This window comes from Macaca thibetana, chromosome 8, assembly GCF_024542745.1.
Source record: "Macaca thibetana thibetana isolate TM-01 chromosome 8, ASM2454274v1, whole genome shotgun sequence".
NCBI lineage: Eukaryota > Metazoa > Chordata > Mammalia > Primates > Cercopithecidae > Macaca > Macaca thibetana.
The window spans coordinates 64124379-64142853 of NC_065585.1; the positions used below are offsets into that span (position 1 = coordinate 64124379).

Sequence of the window (18475 nt, forward strand, 5' to 3'; positions counted from 1 at the left end):
TGTTACCTGTAAGAACAGAACTCAGTTTGAAAGACTTGGGATCTGAAACCACTTGAAAAAGAAGCAATTCTGTCTCTCTTCTTACTCTGGGGCAAAATTTCATTGAATGGAATAGTAGGTTTTTGTTTGTTGTTTTTAAAAATAGCCCTCTCTTCCTGCCAAGTGCCTGTAGATGAATTTCTTTAATCTAAATGCACATATGCTGCCACTTCACTCTCTTAATGTTCTATAAAAATGTGAAAGAAGGTAATAAGGTAAGACAAGAACTTTTCTAAACCAGCAATTCTCTTTCTTGTACTAACACTAATAACATTGATGTTATCTCAGTGTTCTTAATTATAGCTTAGTCAAGCTTGTTTTATAACACAAATTTGGCCCATGTAGTATATATGTGTGTGTGTGTGTGTTGTTGTTGTTTTTTTTGCCACTATTATTTATATCAACCAAAAAATTAGAGAAGTAATATTTCAGACTAGAACAGGAAAAAATATCTGAATACAACTCAAAAATAATCATAATTTTTTTAAGTGGGTTTATAAATAGCAGTAATTCCTCAAAATGAAATGCATAATTGGCACATCAAGTATTTTGTCTACAGGCAATTCTGTGCATTTTAGGTCAAATATGTGGTCCCTTTAAGAGAGTCCTTGAGTTCTCATTTCTCCGGGGACCCTTCTATGGCACTGGTCCACTTTGTACGTAAAATGGTGAAAGCTGACTTCAATGTGCCGTCACCACTCTGCTGGGAAAAACAGACAAAGATGGCCCAGAGAAAACCACAGACTCCAGTGTAAGCTGTTCTCCATTGAACAGGAACAAGGCTGAAGTTGGTCAGCGGTACAAAGGGCCAGTACACCAGTCCGCTCAGATAGGTATTCCAGAATTTCTGTTTCAGGTCCAAAAATATGTCATCCTTTTCCTGGAGAATGCTCATACCGGTGTAGAAGGCCTAGATCGCATGGGCGCACCGACCACCTGGTCGCAGATCAACTTGGCCAGCACCGCGCGTGGCGCACTGCCCGGGAGTGCGCGCTCCAGCAGGCCCAGCCACACGTAGTTGAAGTTGGTGTGGAAGGTCACCACCAACGTGGCCACACGCCGCGTCTGGCGCCAGTCGGCCTCGCCGCCCTGCAGTCGCTGCTGCAGCGTGTCCCCGGCCGAGAAGAGCGAGCCGTAGAGCAGCACGTTGGTGGGCCATGGGTGGCGCCGGGCCGCGCGCGACAACGCAGGCCACCAGCCCGCCATGTCCACGCTGTGGGCGCCCGCGAGCAGGAGCCGGCGTGGTAGGCAGCTTCCTGCCCCGCGTCCGAGCCTCCTGGGCCTCCAGCAGCCCCTGAGCCGGCGCCGCCCGTACCTGCACCTGCCTCCTCCAGACGCTCCGGAGCGGTGTGTGTGTGTGTGTGTTTTAAAGAGAATGTTACACTCTTCTTCTTTTGGTTGGTGTTAAAAATGACATTCAAAATTCATAATTTTCTGTGTACTATAAGCTCTTTATTATAAGCACACATTAGTGTTAGATTATAATGTGCCACCTGTTTAGAATGGCATTGCGAATTTAGAATTCCGATTATCAATATGAATTTTTAAAATAATAATTTATGTCACTTTGCCATTAATGAAGGATATGCTCTCTGGATCAACAAAGCTTGGGTATTTGCAAGTATCACTTCCAAAGAGTCCTTAGATAATTCGTAAATGTCCTTCTGTGTAAATCATCGTTGGCAGCAAAATGGAGAAAAGTTAAAACTGAAACTTCAGGTGGACCAGTAGCACTGTCGTACAAGGTGGACCATTGGCTTTGTTGCACAGATTGGATATATGAGAATGTTCCAAAGTGTTTAGGAGTACCATTATACCACTTTTGTGATGCTCATGCCATAGGTTGCCTCTGCAGAATAGGTTTACATTTAGATGTGATGCAACATATTTTTTTCCTCCTTATATCTGCTCAAAATGTAAATAATCAAGAAATAGAAATAATGAGATTCTTCCTCCTACTCTTATCTCCCCTTGTCAGTATGGATTCTGTACTCTGCTTTTATTATATAGAAAGGCAAGTAATAAACAAGATATTGGTCGTTTGTTTATCTAATAAGAACGTTCAAGCAGCACTGTCTAATAGAAATTTAATGTGAACTATATCTATAATATAAAAAAATTTGTAATAGCTACATTGAAAATAGGAAAAAAAGATAGTGATTGTGGTATTTTGAGCTCCATAGAGACAGTACCAGGGCAAATGAGAGCCAGGTGGGCACTGGGTGACTCTTGCCTTGCTGAGGAAAAATAATTTAACATGAGCAAAGGAGATCCTAAGAAGCCTAGAGGCAAAATCCTAAGAAGCCAAGAGGCAAAAAGTCATCATATGCATTCTTTGTGCAAACTTGTTGGGAGGAGAACAGGAAGCAGCACCCAGATGCTTCCATCAACTTCTCAGAGTTTTCTAAGAATTTCTCAGAGACACGCACCCAAGAAACCTCTTTTGACCTTTCTTCTGTTCTGTTCTGAGTTTCACCCTAAAATCAAAGGAGAACATCCTGGCCTCTCCATTGATGATGTTGAGAAGAAACTGGGAGAGATGTGGTAAGACACTGCTGCATACGACAAACAGCCTTAAGAAAAGACGACTGCGAAGCTGCCGGAAAAATACCGAAAGAATATTGCTGCATTTTGAACTGAAAGGAAAGCCTGATACTTTCAAAAAAGGGAGTCATCAAGGCCAAAAAAAAAAAAAAAAAAGGAAAGAAAAGAAAGAGGAGGAAGATAAAGAGGAGGAGGAAGATGAAGAAGACAATGATGATGCAATTGGTTCTATTGCAGTTTTTTTTTTTTCCTTGTCTATAAAGCAGCAGTCCCCGGCCTTTTTGGCACCAGGGACCAGTTTCATGGCAGACAGTTTTTCCATGGTGGTGGGGTATGGTTTCGGGATGATTCAAGTGCATTACATTTATCATTAGATTATTATAAGGAGTGTGCAAACTAGATCCCTCACATGCGCAGTTCACAATAGGGTTCACGTGCCTGTGAGAATCTAATGCTACCACTGATCTGACAGGAGGCGGAGCTCAGTTGGTAATGCTTACTTGCCCGCTGCAGCTCACCTTCTGCTTTGCAGCCCAGTTCCTAACAGGCCATAGACTCTTGGGTTGGGGGTGACTGAGGACCCCTGCTGTAGAGCATTAACCCCCATGCACACAACTCACTCCTTTTAAAGAAGAAAATTGAAATATAAGGCTGTGTAAGATTTGTTTTTAAACTGTACAGTGCCTTTTTTTGTACAGTTAACACACTACCACATATGTCTTTAGATAGCCCTGTCCTGGTGATATTTTCGATAGGCGCTGTACCGTGCCTGGTACAGTATGGGGGTTGTAAATTGGCGTGGAAATTTAAAACAGGTTCTTTTTGGTGCACAGCACAAATGAGTTATATATGGGGATGGTAGTTATTTCATCTTCAGTTATCTCTGATACAGTTTATATGAAATAGTTGTTCTGTTAACCGAATACCACTCTAGTCGCAAAAAAAAAAAAAAGGTATAGCTGTTTTGTTGACATTCTGAATGCTTCTAAGTAAATACAATTTTTATTAAAAAATAGGAAAAAGGAACAGGCAAAATAATTTTAATAACTCATTATTTAACCCAGTATATCTTAAATATCATTATTTGAACATGTATCAATATAAGAAGTCATTAATAAGACACCTTCCATTCTTTTTTTTTTTTTTGCATGTGAAATCTTAGAAATCTGCTATATATTTTATAGCACATCTCAGTTTGGACTAGGCACATTTCAAGTGATCTATAGCCACACGTGGCTAGTGATGCTGTATTGAACAGTGCAGCTTTAGAATAAAGCATAAGTTAATTTTGCATTTCAGTCCAACATCTCATTTATTCCAAAGGCAGTGGTTGGTCTCTTGCTCTCTCTCTTTTCCTACTCTAACACACAGGAAGAAAATGCCTCACTCACACTGCTAGGGGTGGAACATAGCTTTCTATGGCAGTGTTTCTTGAGGTTTGGGGTGGCGGGGAAGAGCATCCACGGTAAGGAGGGAAGTGTTTCATTAACTGTGGGCCAGGCAGTGTTTAGCTGGATTAGTTGGAACTAAACAGATTTAGTTAGAAATCTGCAGCATGATTCCTGTATGTCCCGTAAAGGGAAATGACTCCTAGTTGTGCATAACTGATGTTTAGTACAATTATAGTTATTGTGAATATGTTTAAATTCCATCTAAATCAAAGGAAGGTTAAATGGGTATTATCACAGTTCTGGTTCTTTAAAAACATAAAAGCAGGCTTCATTTCCAGAGTTTGAGAGAGCCTCGTTAGTTATTACCAGATACTCTTGACATGCCCCACGGTAGCTACCATTACAGCAGTTTCAAACATACCAAGTAAACATACTGTAGATTTGGACCACAGTTATCACACTGAATGCATTTGCTCATGCTTTTTTTGTATTGTAAAAATGTGGCTCATTAATACATACTGCTTGTAAACTAGGAAATGCAACAAATGTGTCAAATATATATTTTAAATACTTCTAAGTACAAAGGATTTATTTTGTTACTGGCTTAAACTGTTACTGATTCTTCTTTTAAATATTAGCCTTTTTCCTCTCTCCTATAAATAGAGCTCTGGGTGGATACATGATAAAGGATAAAGCTGGAGAGTTAGGCTTAACTTGGAATACTTTTAGAATTTGATTTGTATCTGTTAGGTGATGGAGAGCTGTTCAGGTGATACCATAAGATTGGCATTTCAAAAATGTCATCTGGTACCCTATGGGGATGAGGAGCCAGGGAGTGTATACAAGTGTTGACACTGAAAGCAGAAAGAATAATTAAGAGGCAGATGTAGAAATCTGAGAGAAGTAATTGTGAAACCTTTGGCCAGTACAAAAGCAACAAAGAAGAAGGCTATGTTCAAGAGGCCATGGTGAGGATAAAGCCGGTAGGGAGCTTAGTAAGGATGAAGAGGGTACTCAGGATGGTGTCAGAAATGCTGGCTTGGGCAGCTGGATGGAGAAAATGGTTGGTGGTGCCAATATAAAAATAATAATTCAGGAGTAATACAAAAGAAAGTAGATATGAGTGGAGGGAAATCAGAAGTTTGTTCTAAGACATCTTGAATTTAAGATCCCTTTAACAAAGACCTGCATACTTTGAGCAAAAATCAAATAAACAATAAGTATATATATAAAGAATGGTATGTGGACCAACTTAGTCAAACCATAGTCATGTTGTAAATAAATGTACTAGAAGTGCTTGCTATTTTATTGCATTTTGTTTTAATATGTATAACTACCTCTCTACATCTTGATTTTCATACATTGGCATTTCTCAAGGCAAGCTTTGCTTGTACAGCTTAATTTCTAAATTATGAAAAGATTTTTTTGCTCTCTCCTGCTAAGGGTTTGTTTTAGCTGGATTTGGCAAACACTTCTTCAAGGAAGCTCATGAACTCTGCTTTCTTAACCACAAAAATAGTATTCATCTCATAATAGATTGCCTAATGTTGCTGCCCTTTTCTAAGAATAACATCTTATAAGGTCATCTGCTATTTTTGCATCCAATTTGCTATCACATTTTTTTTTAAGTGAAATGTGGCTTTTGTCTACAGGATGTGAGGGTTTTGTTTTGTTTTGTTTTGTTTTTGAAATGAAGTCTCACTCATTTTTGTCGCCAGGCTAGAATGCAGTGGCACGATCTCAGCTTACTTCAACCTCCACTTCCCAGGTTCAAGCGATTCTCCTACCTCACCCTCCCAAGTAGCTGGGACTGCAGGTGTATGCCACCACGCCTGGCTAACTTCTGTGTTTTTAATAGAGACAGGGTTTCACCATGTTGGCCAAGCTGGTCTAGAACTCCTGACCTCAAGTGATCTGCCCACCTTGGCCTCCCAAAGTGCTGGGATTACAGATGTGAGCCAGTACACCCAGCTGGATGCGAGATTTTATCAAATCTTTGTAGAAACATGTATTTTTGTTCTTTGGGATTGATTATTCCAGGATAACCCTAATCTTTAATGACAGTTGGATGTGATCAGACTTTACCAGATTCATCAAAGGCTACTGAATAAAACAACCTATCTTGAACACTGGTAATTGTGAACTGTTTTTGGAGGAATTGTTCTTTCTAACCACAGTTGATAAATACATTAACTATGTGGTTTTCAAAATATCACCTCAATTCTTTGCACATGCAATGTAATTTTGCAAATACTAAGCAGGTAGCTAGCGTTAATGATTGTATCAAATGATCGCATTGAAAGTACCAGACAGCTGCACCACATTTGTAAGGAGGGACCATGGGGAGCATAGCATTTAGCCTCTGTTGTGCTTCTTAACCATAATAGAATGCATCACCTCCCATTAAAGCTATATTTAAGAATTGTGTTCTCCGCATGTTTATTTTTCAGGACTAACAAGTTTCTCTTTTGACTCATTCCTAACAAACGGTGTAGTCATATTTTACACATATCCACAAATAATGTTAAAACTTGAAAATTAACATGTGGAGTTGATGTTGCTACAAACCTAAAAAGAGATGCACTTTGTGATTCACCACCAATGTGTTAAGCCTCAAATTCATCTTCACATTCAATTAATTAACTGTCCCTTTCTTTGTAGGCAATTTAAACAAAGTATAATAAGATCTACAACTGAAAAAACAATCTACCTTCAGTTGCAGGTAATTTTGGGAGGAATATAATTTCAGAGAACAAGAGAGTTCTTGGAAAGTGTGTTTCCACATTGGAGATAAAATAGTTTAGTAAATTAAACTGGTAGTTAGGAGGGAGGAATTGTGGAGTTCTGCTGCTCCTTGATCTTAAGGAGGTCTTTTGACTTATCCCACATGTGGACAGGCCAGACACCTCATGTACCTCTGCCACACAGGAACTAGCCTTGCAGCCAAAGAGTTTCCTTTCTCCCCACACTGTTTGTCCAAAGCTGGTGGAATAACCTGTTTCTCCTTTAGATTGGATAAGATCAGGCTGAATAGAGAAAACCAAGAATGTTTGGGATTTCACTGCCTCCTTCAAAACTAGAAAGATGCCTAACAATCTGCTAAGATTAAAACAAGGTAAAAGCCCATTTTGTGGCTTTGAAAATATTTAACCTATGTTTAACAAGTGTTAGTTTATGATATTACTTATTAAATTGTTAATACTTTTGTAACTGCAGTAACAGATGTAAAAAGACAGGTCATTTTCTCTCAATGGATCAGATAATAGTGTACTACATATACATATAAAAATATGAATATAAATATACATACACATTTACGTTTTTATACTTTTTTAATGCAAACAAAAGAAATAGATTAAGCAGAGCTGACCCTTTCTTAAGCTAAACGAGTGCATATATTGAACACTTTTTTTCCTGTAAATATTGGTTCACTGTTAACTTTTTTTTTTTTGGTCAATTAGAAATGTTTATTGGATACCCACTTAGAAGTAACAGTTGTGGTATGCTGTCCCAAGGCCTATGCTCTAAAGAATTCAGTAAGCTTTTTTTCTCATTATTTTAAAAAACCACCTTTTCACTGGGTAAGAATCTGATGAAATGGCTTCGTAGCCATTAGCATTGGCTGAGGACTTTCTGCCTAATTCATCACACAATGGCAGACTCGACTCAGCAGTGACATGCAGCAGCCGCTGGACCCTCCTGGATGTGTCACCTAGAAGAAGGGTTATCTCCTACCCTCTGGGCAAGCAAGAGACCAGTAAGGAACAGGCTTCCATAGCTTGTCATTGATGTGCATGATGTTTCAGGGCTCGGAATTGTCTATATTGAGTCATTCCTTCTATTGCCATCCTTGTAAATAAAGGAAGACGTTATTACAATGGAATTATAGTGCTCGTATTCCCTATGGAATCATACCCAGCTGAGCTGACAGTCTAATGTCGGCTTCCTTTGATCTCAAAAATGAAACCACACTAGTTTGCAAGGTTGCTCCTGCATATGTAGCAAAACTGTAGAGTATCTGCTTTGGTCATTTTAGCAGTGTGTGGGAAAACCATGCAAAAATGAAAAGTAATTTCTTTGTGTGTACATGGTATCAGCTGGAGGACGTATGGCCCTGTATTGCAGTTGTCACAGTTAGAAGTGACCCAGTCGCTGAGGCCTTTGTCATGAGGATGCTGCTCTCTTTTTCTTTGCCAGTCCTAGTCAGAATCAGGCAGAATTCCCTGCATTTGCAAGGCTGTGTCTGTGGCATGGGACAGCTCCCACTCTTGGTTGTAGGATTTGGTCTCCATGTTATTGAAGCTCCATTTGGTCCTATTTAGCTTCAGAGGAGTGAGCCTTCATGGAAAAAAAGAACCTTCTTCCAAGAATAGAAATTAAATAAAAACTGAGTTCTTCTGAGCCTGTAGCAGAAACTCTGATGTTCAAGTACGTTTGTTGCTTCTTCATTTCCCAGACTCTGAGTAATTTAATTACATTAATTCCAATTGTCCACACAAAGAAAAAAACACAAACCTTTTCATCTTCTGCCTACCTAGGCTAGAAATGAAATGGGATATTTAGTCCAGATAATAGCTGTAAAACATACCAGGCATCCCATTGTATATGTTGTGAGCAGTGTTGACTGTGATGGTCATTATGTGATGCCAAGATCAGGTTTTAGATCTCACGGAGCAAAAAGAAGTTTGAGCATCTTGAACATCATCTACTCCATCCTCCTTATTTGAAAGATGGGAAAATGGGTTTTTTAAAAAAGTTAAGACTTTGGGTTTGAATAATGGACTTAATACATTTTCAAAGCTGATTTTTCAAACTTTACCACATTTTCATTTGTGAAGCAGCACTTAAAATTCATCATGCACGACTTTCTGTGCTGATGTGCTAATAGTCTTCCTTCTTGTTTGAGAAGAGATGCTACTTTCTGCTCCATCCTATGAAACACACCACCTGCTTCACCAAGCTGGAATGTGGTATTTTTCCACTGAGGAGTATGCTTGTTTTTGCAGGCAGAACACAGCAGTGCTGTTTGAAGACACTGATGATGGCAAGGGATCAAAGGTGGGAGGCGATGGCAGGTGGCAGCTTAGGGAGAGATCAATGCAACCAGTGTGGTGCATTGCTGTCTGCAGACGTACGGGAGCCGAGTGAGAATCCTAGGGTGAGAGAGGACAACTAAAAATCAAAGTCAGGCATATTTTCATGTAAATATGACCATGCTAGGAAATAACAGGGCATTTTTGCTATAATCAGAATTATGATCAATCTTGGAAAATGTGATGCTTAATTTGGTGGGTAGAACACCAAACTGTTTTTCTTTGTTTCTTATTCCTGTGCCTTTTGGACACCAAAAACAAATGAATAAATTTTGTTAAAATTCATGAGAAAGAAAAAAAGTAAAAATCCTACAGTGAAAAAAAGATATCTAGTTTTGTATGTTTGTTCCTTGACTTTCAGGGACTTTCTACATTTCTCTTAGGTAAGTGAAATTACTCCTAAGTAATGTTTCCTGTTATCTAAGAAAAGATGTTAACTCAAGGCTGGGTCCCCCATAATTGCAGAATTGATAAGGTAGTTGATGGCTGTGGTGACTTGTCACCAAAGTCCCTGGAATTGAGTAGGTATGGATTCCAGGTTGTGTGCTTGGGAATATGATGCAGTATCTTACAAAAAAAACAGCAATTTTCTTGCTCCAGTTTGTTCTCTGTGTTCCCCAGAGCTACAGCATCACAAGCTAGAAGTGCTAGGGAAAAGCAGGGGATGACTACTTAAAAGACAATAATAATTCTGTTAAGTGATAAGATGGGTCCCCAAGCTTGAAACTTGCACAGCAGTCAACTAATTGGCCTGTTGATGAAAGGTAAGGATTTATTTACCTAGTCCTTGCCTACTTCAGGGGTAAGATATTTAATTTTTACAGTTTGATAAGGATATTTATAGATACATTTGAGTAGCATTCTAAAAGGAAGGGTAATAAACCCTAGTAGTCACTACCATGTTGACTGCAATGGTGATTAGAAATAAGGAATTAATAGAAAAATCAAGTAATATACTGCAGGTCCCTCACTCCGCCAATCCGTGATGAAATTTTCAGCCAGATGAACAGCTTTGCATTTTTGGTGTTAAAATGGCTTTTTTTTTTTCTTCAACTTTTAGTTTAAGTTCAGGGGTACATGTGCAGGATGTACAGGTTTGTTACAGAGGTAAACATGTGCCATGGTGGTTTGCTATGCAGATCATCCATCACCTAGATATTAAACCTGGTATCCATTAACTGTTCTTCCTGATGCTCTTCCTCCTCCCATCTCCCACTCCGACAGGCCCCAATGTGTGTTTTTCCCCACCATGTGTCCATGTGTTCTCATCCTTCAGCTCCCACTTATAAGTAAGAACATGATGTGGTGTTCGGTTTTCTGTTCCTGCGTTAGTTTGCTGAGGATAATGGCTTCCATCTCCATCCATGTCCCTGCAAAGGACATAATCTCATTCATTTTCATGGCTGCATAGTATTCCATGGTGTATATTTATCACATTTTCTTTATTCAGTCTATAATTGACAGGCATTTAGGTTGATTTCATGTCTTTGCTATTGTGAATAGTGCTGCAATGAACATATGCATGCATGTGTCTTTATAATAGAATAATTTATATTCCCTTGAGTATATAGCCAGTAAAGGGATTGCTGGGTTAAATGGTATTTCTGCTTCTAAATGGTATTTCTGCTTCTTGATGGAAAAATAGTATTTCCATCAAGGAATTGCCATACTGTCTTCCACAACGGTTTAACTAATTTACACTCCCAACAGTGTAAAGCATTCTTTTTTCTCTGCAACCTCACCAACATCTATTGTTCTTTAACTTTTTAATGGCCATTCTGAATGGTGTGAGATGGTACCTCATTATGGATTTGATTTGCATTTCTCTAATGATCAGTGACGTTGAGTTTTTTTTCATATGTTGGTTGGCCACATGGATGTCTTCTTTTGAGAGATGTCTTTTCACGTTCTTTGCCCGCTTTTTAATGGACTTTTTTGTTTCTTCTAAATTTGCTTGAGTTCCTTGTAACCTGGATATTAGGCCTTTGTCAGATAGATAGATTGCAAAAATTTTTCTTCTGTTCTGTAGGTTGTGTGTTCACTCTGATGATAGTTTCTTTTGCTGTACAGAAGCTCTTTAGTTTAATTAGATCCCATTTGTCAATTTTTGCTTGTGTTCCAATTGCTTTTGGTGTTTTCACCATGAAATCTCTGCCCGTACCTGTGTCCTGAATTGTATTTCCTAGATTTTCTTCTAGGGATTTTATAATTTTGGCTTTACATTTAAGTCTTTAATCCATCTTGAGTTAATTTTTGTATATGGTATAAGGAAGGGGTCCAGTTTTAATATTCTGCGTATGGCTAGCCAGTTCTCCTAGCACCATTTATTAAATAGGGAATTCTTTCCCCATTGCTTGTTTTTGTCAGGTATGTTAAAGATCAGATGGTTGTAGGTTTGCAGTCTTATTTCTGAGTTCTCTATTCTGTTCCGCTGGTCTGTGTGTCTGTTCTTGTACCAGTACCATGCTGTTTTGGTTACTTGAGGTATAGTTTGAAGATGGGTAGTGTGATGCCTCCAGCTTTGTTCATTTTACTTAGGACTGTCTTGGCTATTTGGGCTTTTCTCAGTCCATATGAAATTTAAAATAGTTTTTTCTAATTCTATGAAGAATGTCAATGGTAGTTTAAAGGGAATAGGATTGAATCTAGAGATTACTTTGTGCAATATGGCCATTTTAATGGTACAGATTCTTCCTATCCATGAGCATGGAATGTTTTTCCATTTGTTTGTGTCCTCTGATTTCTTTGAGCAGTAGTTTGTATTTCTTCTTGAAGAGTTCTCACTTCCCTTGTTATCTGTATTCCTAGGTATTTTATTCTTTTTGTAGCAATTGTGAATGAGAGTTCATTCATAATTTGGCTCTCTGCTTACCTGCTGTTGCTCTATAGGAATGCTAGTGATTTTTGCACATTGATTTTTTTTATCTTGAGACTTTGCTGAAGTTGCTTATTGGCTTGAGAAGCTTTTGGGCTGAGACGATGGGATTTTCTAGATATAGGATCTTGTCATCTGCAAACAAAGATAATTTGACTTCCTCTCTTCCTATTTGAATACCTTTATTTCATTCTTTTGTCTGATTGTCCTGGCCATAACTTCCAATACTGTGTTGAACAGGAGTAGTGAGAGATGCCTTACTTGTCTTGTGTTGGTTTTCAAGGGGAATGCTTCCAGCTTTTGCCCATTCAGTATGATATTGGCTGTGGATTTGTCATTTATGGCTCTTACTATTTTGAGGTATGTGCCTTCAATATCTAGTTTATTGAGAGTTTTTAACATGAAGGGATCTTGAATTTTATCCAAGGCCTTTTCTGCGTCTATTGAGATAATTGTGTGGTTTTTGTCTTTAGTTTTGTTTATGTGATGAATCACATTTATCGGTTTGTGTATGCTGAACCGACCTTGCATCCTGCAGATGAAGCCAACTTGATTGTGGTGGATAAGCTTTTTGATGTGCTGCTGGGTTGCATTTGTCAGTATTTAATTGAGGATCTTTGCATCGATGTTCATCTAGAATATTGGCTTGAAGTTTTTTTGTTTTTGTTGTGTCTCTTGCCAGGTTTTGATATCAGGATGATGCTGGCCTCATAGAATGAGTTAGGGAGGAGTCCCTCCTTTTCAGTTTTTTGGAATAGTTTCAGTAGAAATAGTACCAGCTCTTCTTTGTACCTCTGGTAGAGTTTAGCTGTGAATCCTGGTCCTGGGCCTTTTTTTTTCTTTCTTTCTTTTTTTTTTTTTTTTTTACTGCCTCAAGTTCAGAATTGTTATTGGTCTATTCAGGGATTCTGTTTCTTCCTGGTTCCATCTTGGGAGGGTGTATACATCCAGGAATTTATCCATTTCTTCTAGATTTTCTAGTTGATGTGCATAGAAGTGTTTATGGTCTTCTCTGATGGTTGTTTATGTTTCTGTGGGGTCAGTGGTGATATCCCTGTTATCATTTCTGATTGTGTTTATTTGATTTGTCTCTCTTTTCTTCTTTATTAATCTGGTCTAACCATCTATCCATTTTATTATTTTTTTTCAAAAAATCGGCTCCTGGATTCATTATGTTTTTGAAGAGTTTTTAATGTCTCTATCTCCTTCAGTTCAGCTCTGATCTTGGTTATTTCTTGTCTTCTGCTAGCTTTGGGTTTTATTTGCTCTTGGTTCTCTAGTTCTTTTAGTTGTGATTTAGTTCTTTTAGGTTGTTAACTTGAGAACTTTCTAGCTTTTTGATGTGGGCATTTAGTGCTATAAATTTCCTCTTAACATTGCTTTAGCTGCGTCGCAGAGATTCTGGTGTGTTGTCTCTTTGTTCTCATTAGTTCCAAATAACTTCTTGATTTCTGCCTTAATTTCATTATTTAACTAACAGTCATTCACAAGCAGGTTGTTCAATTTCCATGTAGTTGTGTGATTTTGAGTGAATTTCTTAATCTTGAGTTCTAATTTGATTGTGCTGTGGTCTGAGAGACTGGCATGATATCAGTTATTTTGTATTTGCTGTGGAGTGTTTTTATTTCTGATTATGTGATCAATTTTAGAGTAAGTGCCATGTGGTCATGAGAAGAGTGTATATTCCATTGTTTCGGAGTGGAGAGTTTTGTAGATATCTATTAGGAACGCTTGATCCAGAGCTGAGTTCAAGTCCTGAATGTCTTTGTTAATTTCTGTCTTGATGATCTGTCTAATATTGTCAGTGGGGTGTCAGAGTCTCTCACTATTATTATGTGAGAGTCTAAGTCTCTTTGTAGGTCTCTTAAGAACTTGCTTTATGAATCTGGGTTCTCCTGTATTGGGTGCATATATATTTAGGATAGTTATCTCTTTGTGTTGAATCAAATGCTTTAACATTACCATTATGTAATGCCGTTCTTTGTCTTTTATGATCTTTGTTGGTTTAAAGTCTGTTTTGTCAGGAACTAGGATTGTAACACCTGCTTTCTTCTGTGTTCCATTTGCTTGGAACATTTTCCTCCATCCCTTTATTTTGAGCCTATGTGTGTCTTTGGCCTTGAGATGGGGCTCTTGAATACAGCATACTGATGGGTCTTGGCTCTTTATCTAGCTTGCCATTCTGTGTCTTTTAATTGGGATATTTAGCCCATTTAAGTTTAAGGTTAGTATTGTTATGTATGAATTTGATCCTGTCATCATGATGCTAGCTGGTTGTTTTGCAGACCTGTTTATGTGGTTGCTTCATAGTGCCACTGATCTGTGTACTTCAATGTGTTTTTGTAGTGGCTAGTAACAGTTTTTCCTCTTCATATTTAGTGCTTCCCTCAGAAGCTATTGCAAGGCAGGCCTGGTGGTGATGAATTCCCTCAGCATTTGCTTGTCTGAAAAGGATCTTATTTCTCCTTTGCTTATGCAGTTTAATTTGGCCAGATATGACATTCTGGGTTGAAAATTTTTTCTTTAAGAATTTTGGATATTGGCCCTCAAGCTTTTCTGGCTTGTAGGGTTTCTGCTGACAGGTCCACTTAAGTTAGTCTGATGGGCTTCCCTTTGTAGGTGACCTTGCCTTTCTGACTGCCCTTAACACTTTTTCTTTCGTTTCAGCCTTTGAAAATCTAATGATTATGTGTCTTGGGGTTGATCCTCTCATGCATTATCCTACTGGGGTTCTCTACATTTCCTGAATTTGAATGTTGACCTGTCTTTCTAGGTTGGGCAAGTTCTCCTGGATGATATCCTGAAATATATTTTCCAACTTGGTTCCATTCTCCCCATCTCTTTTAGATACCCAAATCAGTCATAGATTCAGTCTCCTTACATAATCCCATATTTCTTGGAGATTTTGTTTATTCTTTTTCATTCTTTTTTCTCTATTCTTGTCTGCCTGTCTTATTTCAGAAAGATCATCTTCAAGCTCGACATTCTTTCCTCTGCTTGGTCTATTCTGCTCTTGATACTTATGATTGCATTGTGAAGTTCTTGTGTTGTTTTTTTCAGCTCCATCAGACTGGTTATGTTCCTCTCTAAACTAGATATTCTGGCTATCAGCTCCTGAATTTTTTTTTTTTATGACTCTTAGCTTCTTTGCATTGGGTTATAACATGCTTCTTTAGCTCAGTGAAGTTTGTTGTTATTACCCACTTTCTGAAGTCTACTTCTGTCAATTCAACCATCTCAGCCTCAGCCCAGTTCTTTGCCTTTGCTGGAGAGGTGTTGCGGTCATTTGGAGGAGAAAAGGCAGTCTGGCTTTTTGAGTTTTCAGCGTTTTTGCATTGATTCTTTCTCATCATTGTGGGCATCTTTACCTTTGATCTTTGAGGTTGCTGACCTTTGAATGGGGTTTTTGTGGGGTCTTTTCTGTTGATGTTGTTGTCATTGTTGTTCTTTGTTTGTTTTTCTTTTAACAGTCAAGCCACTGTCCTGTAGGACTATTGTGGTTTGCTAGGGGTCTGCTCCAAACCCTAGCTGCCTCAGTTTTTCCTGTACCTGGAGGTAGAGTACCAGTGGCTATTTTGGGTACTTATATCAGTCAAACTCTTAAAATCCCTTCTACCTGGACAATCAAGAAACCTCAGGATGCATCATTAAGTATTGGCTAGACTCAAGGGAAATAAGCCTTTACTTCAGAGTTCAGGTCTAAAAATTAAAAGAGCAATTCAATTGTAAAACAATTTATGATTTAATAGTTCAGCATATTGCAAAATAAATATTGCATAACTATTCCTTGCAAGTTTTTATATGTATTATTGTCTAGAATCCAACAATTTGAAATGTTAATCGTAATTTCCAGTTCCTGTAGTTTGAATGTTTGTCCATTTCAAAAATTCATATTGAAACTTAATCCCCAAGGTGGCAGTTTTGAGAAGTGAGGCCTTTAAGAGGTGAATGGCTAATTCTATTCATGGATCAATGGATTAATGGGCCAGTGGATTAACAGTTTATCACAGGAGTGGAACTCATGGCTTTATAAGGAGAGGAAGAGAGACCTGATCTAGTACACTCAGACTCTTTTGCCATGTCATGCCATGAGCCACTTTGGGACTCTGTAAAGAGTTCCCACCAGCAAGAAGGCCCTCACCAGATATGGGGCCTAAACCTTGGACTTCTCAGCCTGCATAACTGTAAGAAATAAATTTCTTTTCTTTATAAATTATTCAGTTTCAGGTATTCTGTTATAAGCAACAGAAAATGGACTAAGACAGAAAAAGGTACTGAGAAAGGGGTGTTGCTGATATCAAATTCCTGAAAATATGAAAGCAGCTTTGGAACTGAGTAATGAGCAGAGGCTTGGAAGAATTTTGAGGAGCAGGCTAGACAAAGCCTAGATTCTGGTGAAGGCTTGGAAGACAAGAAGACTAGGGTAAGTTTGGATTTTCTTAGAGATTGGGTAAGTGGTCATGACCAGAATTCTGATAGAAATATGGACACTAGGGCCAGGCGCGGGGGCTCATGCCTGTAATCCCAGCACTTTGGGAGGCCGAGGCAGGCGGATCACCTGAGGTCAAGAGTTCGAGACCAGCCTGACCAACATGAGGAAAACCTGTCTCTAGTAAAAATACAAAATTAGCCAGATGTGGTGACTAATGCCTGTAATCCCAGCTACTTGGGAGGCTGAGGGAGGAGAATTGCTTGAACCTGGGAGGTGGAGGTTGTGGTGAGCTAAGATCGTGCCATTGTACTCCAGCCTGGGTAACAAGAGCAGAACTCCATCTCAAGAGAAGAAAAAAGAAAAGAAAAGAAAAGAAAGAAAAATGGACACTAAAGGCCATTACAATGAAGTTTCAGATGGAACTGAGAAACAAGGTATTGGAAACGTGTAATGGCCCTTCTTGTTATAAACTGACAAAGAACTTGGCTGCATTGTGTCCATGCCTAAGGACATTATAGAATGTAGAACCTGATACACCTACTATATACCCACAAAATTTAAAAATTTTAAAAATTAAAATGAAAAACTAAAGAGCAAAAAAGATCCATGGATTAAGATATCTGGCAGAAGATATGCTGAAGCAGTAAAACATCAGGCTGCTGCATGGCTACCTTTAACCACTTACATTAAGCTGTGAGAGGGAAAAAATGACTTAAAATGGAATTTATAATCAAAAAAGAAGCAAAGCAGAAGGATTTGGAAAACTCTTATCCTGGCCTTGTAAAGAGTGAAAAAACATGTTCAGGAGAACATGCTTTTTTTTTCAGTGACCTTTACTGAGGAGATCAGTACAGAGAGAAGGGATGACTAAGAGACTAGAAGAAAGACCCTGAAGACATTTTAGACATCTTTGAAGCTGCGTCTCCCATCATGGGCCCAGAGGCCTAGGAAGGCAAAATAGTTTTGCCAGACAAACCCGGGACACCCTCCATGGGCTTCCTGCCCAGGGTCCCGGCAGGTCTCTGCTCCCTACATTCTAGCCTCAGCACTCCTTGACCACCCCAGCTGTGATTCAAGTGGTACCAGGTGTGACTCAGCCTGCCACTCTGAAAGGTACAAGCTGTAAAAACCTTGGAGGCATACATATGATGTTAATTGTGCAGGCCCACAGAATGCAAGAGATATGGAGGCGTGGCAGCTTTCACCTAGATTTCAAAGAATGTGTCATATAGCTTGTGGACTCAGGCAGAATACTTGTTGCAGGGGTGGAGCCACTGCAGAGAGCCCCTTCTAGGGCAATGCCAAGCAGAAATATGGGCTCCAACTTGCCATACAGTTCCCATCAGGGCATTGCCTAGTGGAGATGTGGGAGCAGGGCCAATACCAAGACCCCAGAACTATAGAGCTACCTGTGTGCAGTGCCAGCATGGGAAAGCTAAAGCATGGGCTGAACCCAGGAAAGCGGTGGGGACAGAGCTGCCCAAGGCTCTGGGGCCCCAACTTCCATACTAGTATACACAGGATGCTGGATGTGGAGTCAAGGGAGATTATTCTCCAGCTTTATGATTTGATGTTTACCCTCTTGGGCTTCAGACTAACCTGGGGCCTGTTACCACTGTCTTTTGGGCTATTCCCTCCTTTGCTTGCTTGCTTGCTTGCTTGCTTGCTTGCTTGCTTGCTTGCTTGCTTGCCTGCCTCCCTGCTTTTCTTTTCTTTTCTTTCTCTCTTTCCTTCCTTCCTTCTTTTCCTTCTTTTCTTTTCCTTCCCTTTCCCTTTCTCCTTCTCTCTTTCTCTCTCTCTTTTCTTTTTTCTTCTCTCTTTCTTTTCTCTTCTTTCTTTGTTTCTTTCTTCTTTTCTTTTCTTTTCTTTCACAGTGTTTATCCAGGCTGATCTCAAACTCTTGGGCTCAGGCTATCCTTTTGCCTTGGCCTTCCAGTATGCCGGGATTACAAGCATGAGCCACCACACCCAGTCTTCTTCCTTTTCAAATGGGAATGTCCACTCTATACCTGTCCTGCCATTGTATCTTGGAAGTAGATAACTTATTTTGATTTCACAGATGAGACTTTGGACTTTTGAGTTGATCCTGGAACCAGTGAAG

The 18475-nt window shown here is 39.2% G+C and overlaps 1 protein-coding gene and 1 pseudogene across 3 annotated transcripts in view; one reads left to right on the forward strand and one right to left on the reverse strand.

The window, feature by feature from the left end:
- ZNF704 (zinc finger protein 704) overlaps nt 1–18475 on the forward strand; it is a 299359-nt gene that overhangs the window by 115231 nt on the left and 165653 nt on the right. The gene's annotated exons all lie outside the window — the stretch shown is intronic.
- On the reverse strand, nt 556–1245 carry LOC126961667 (mpv17-like protein; annotated as a pseudogene).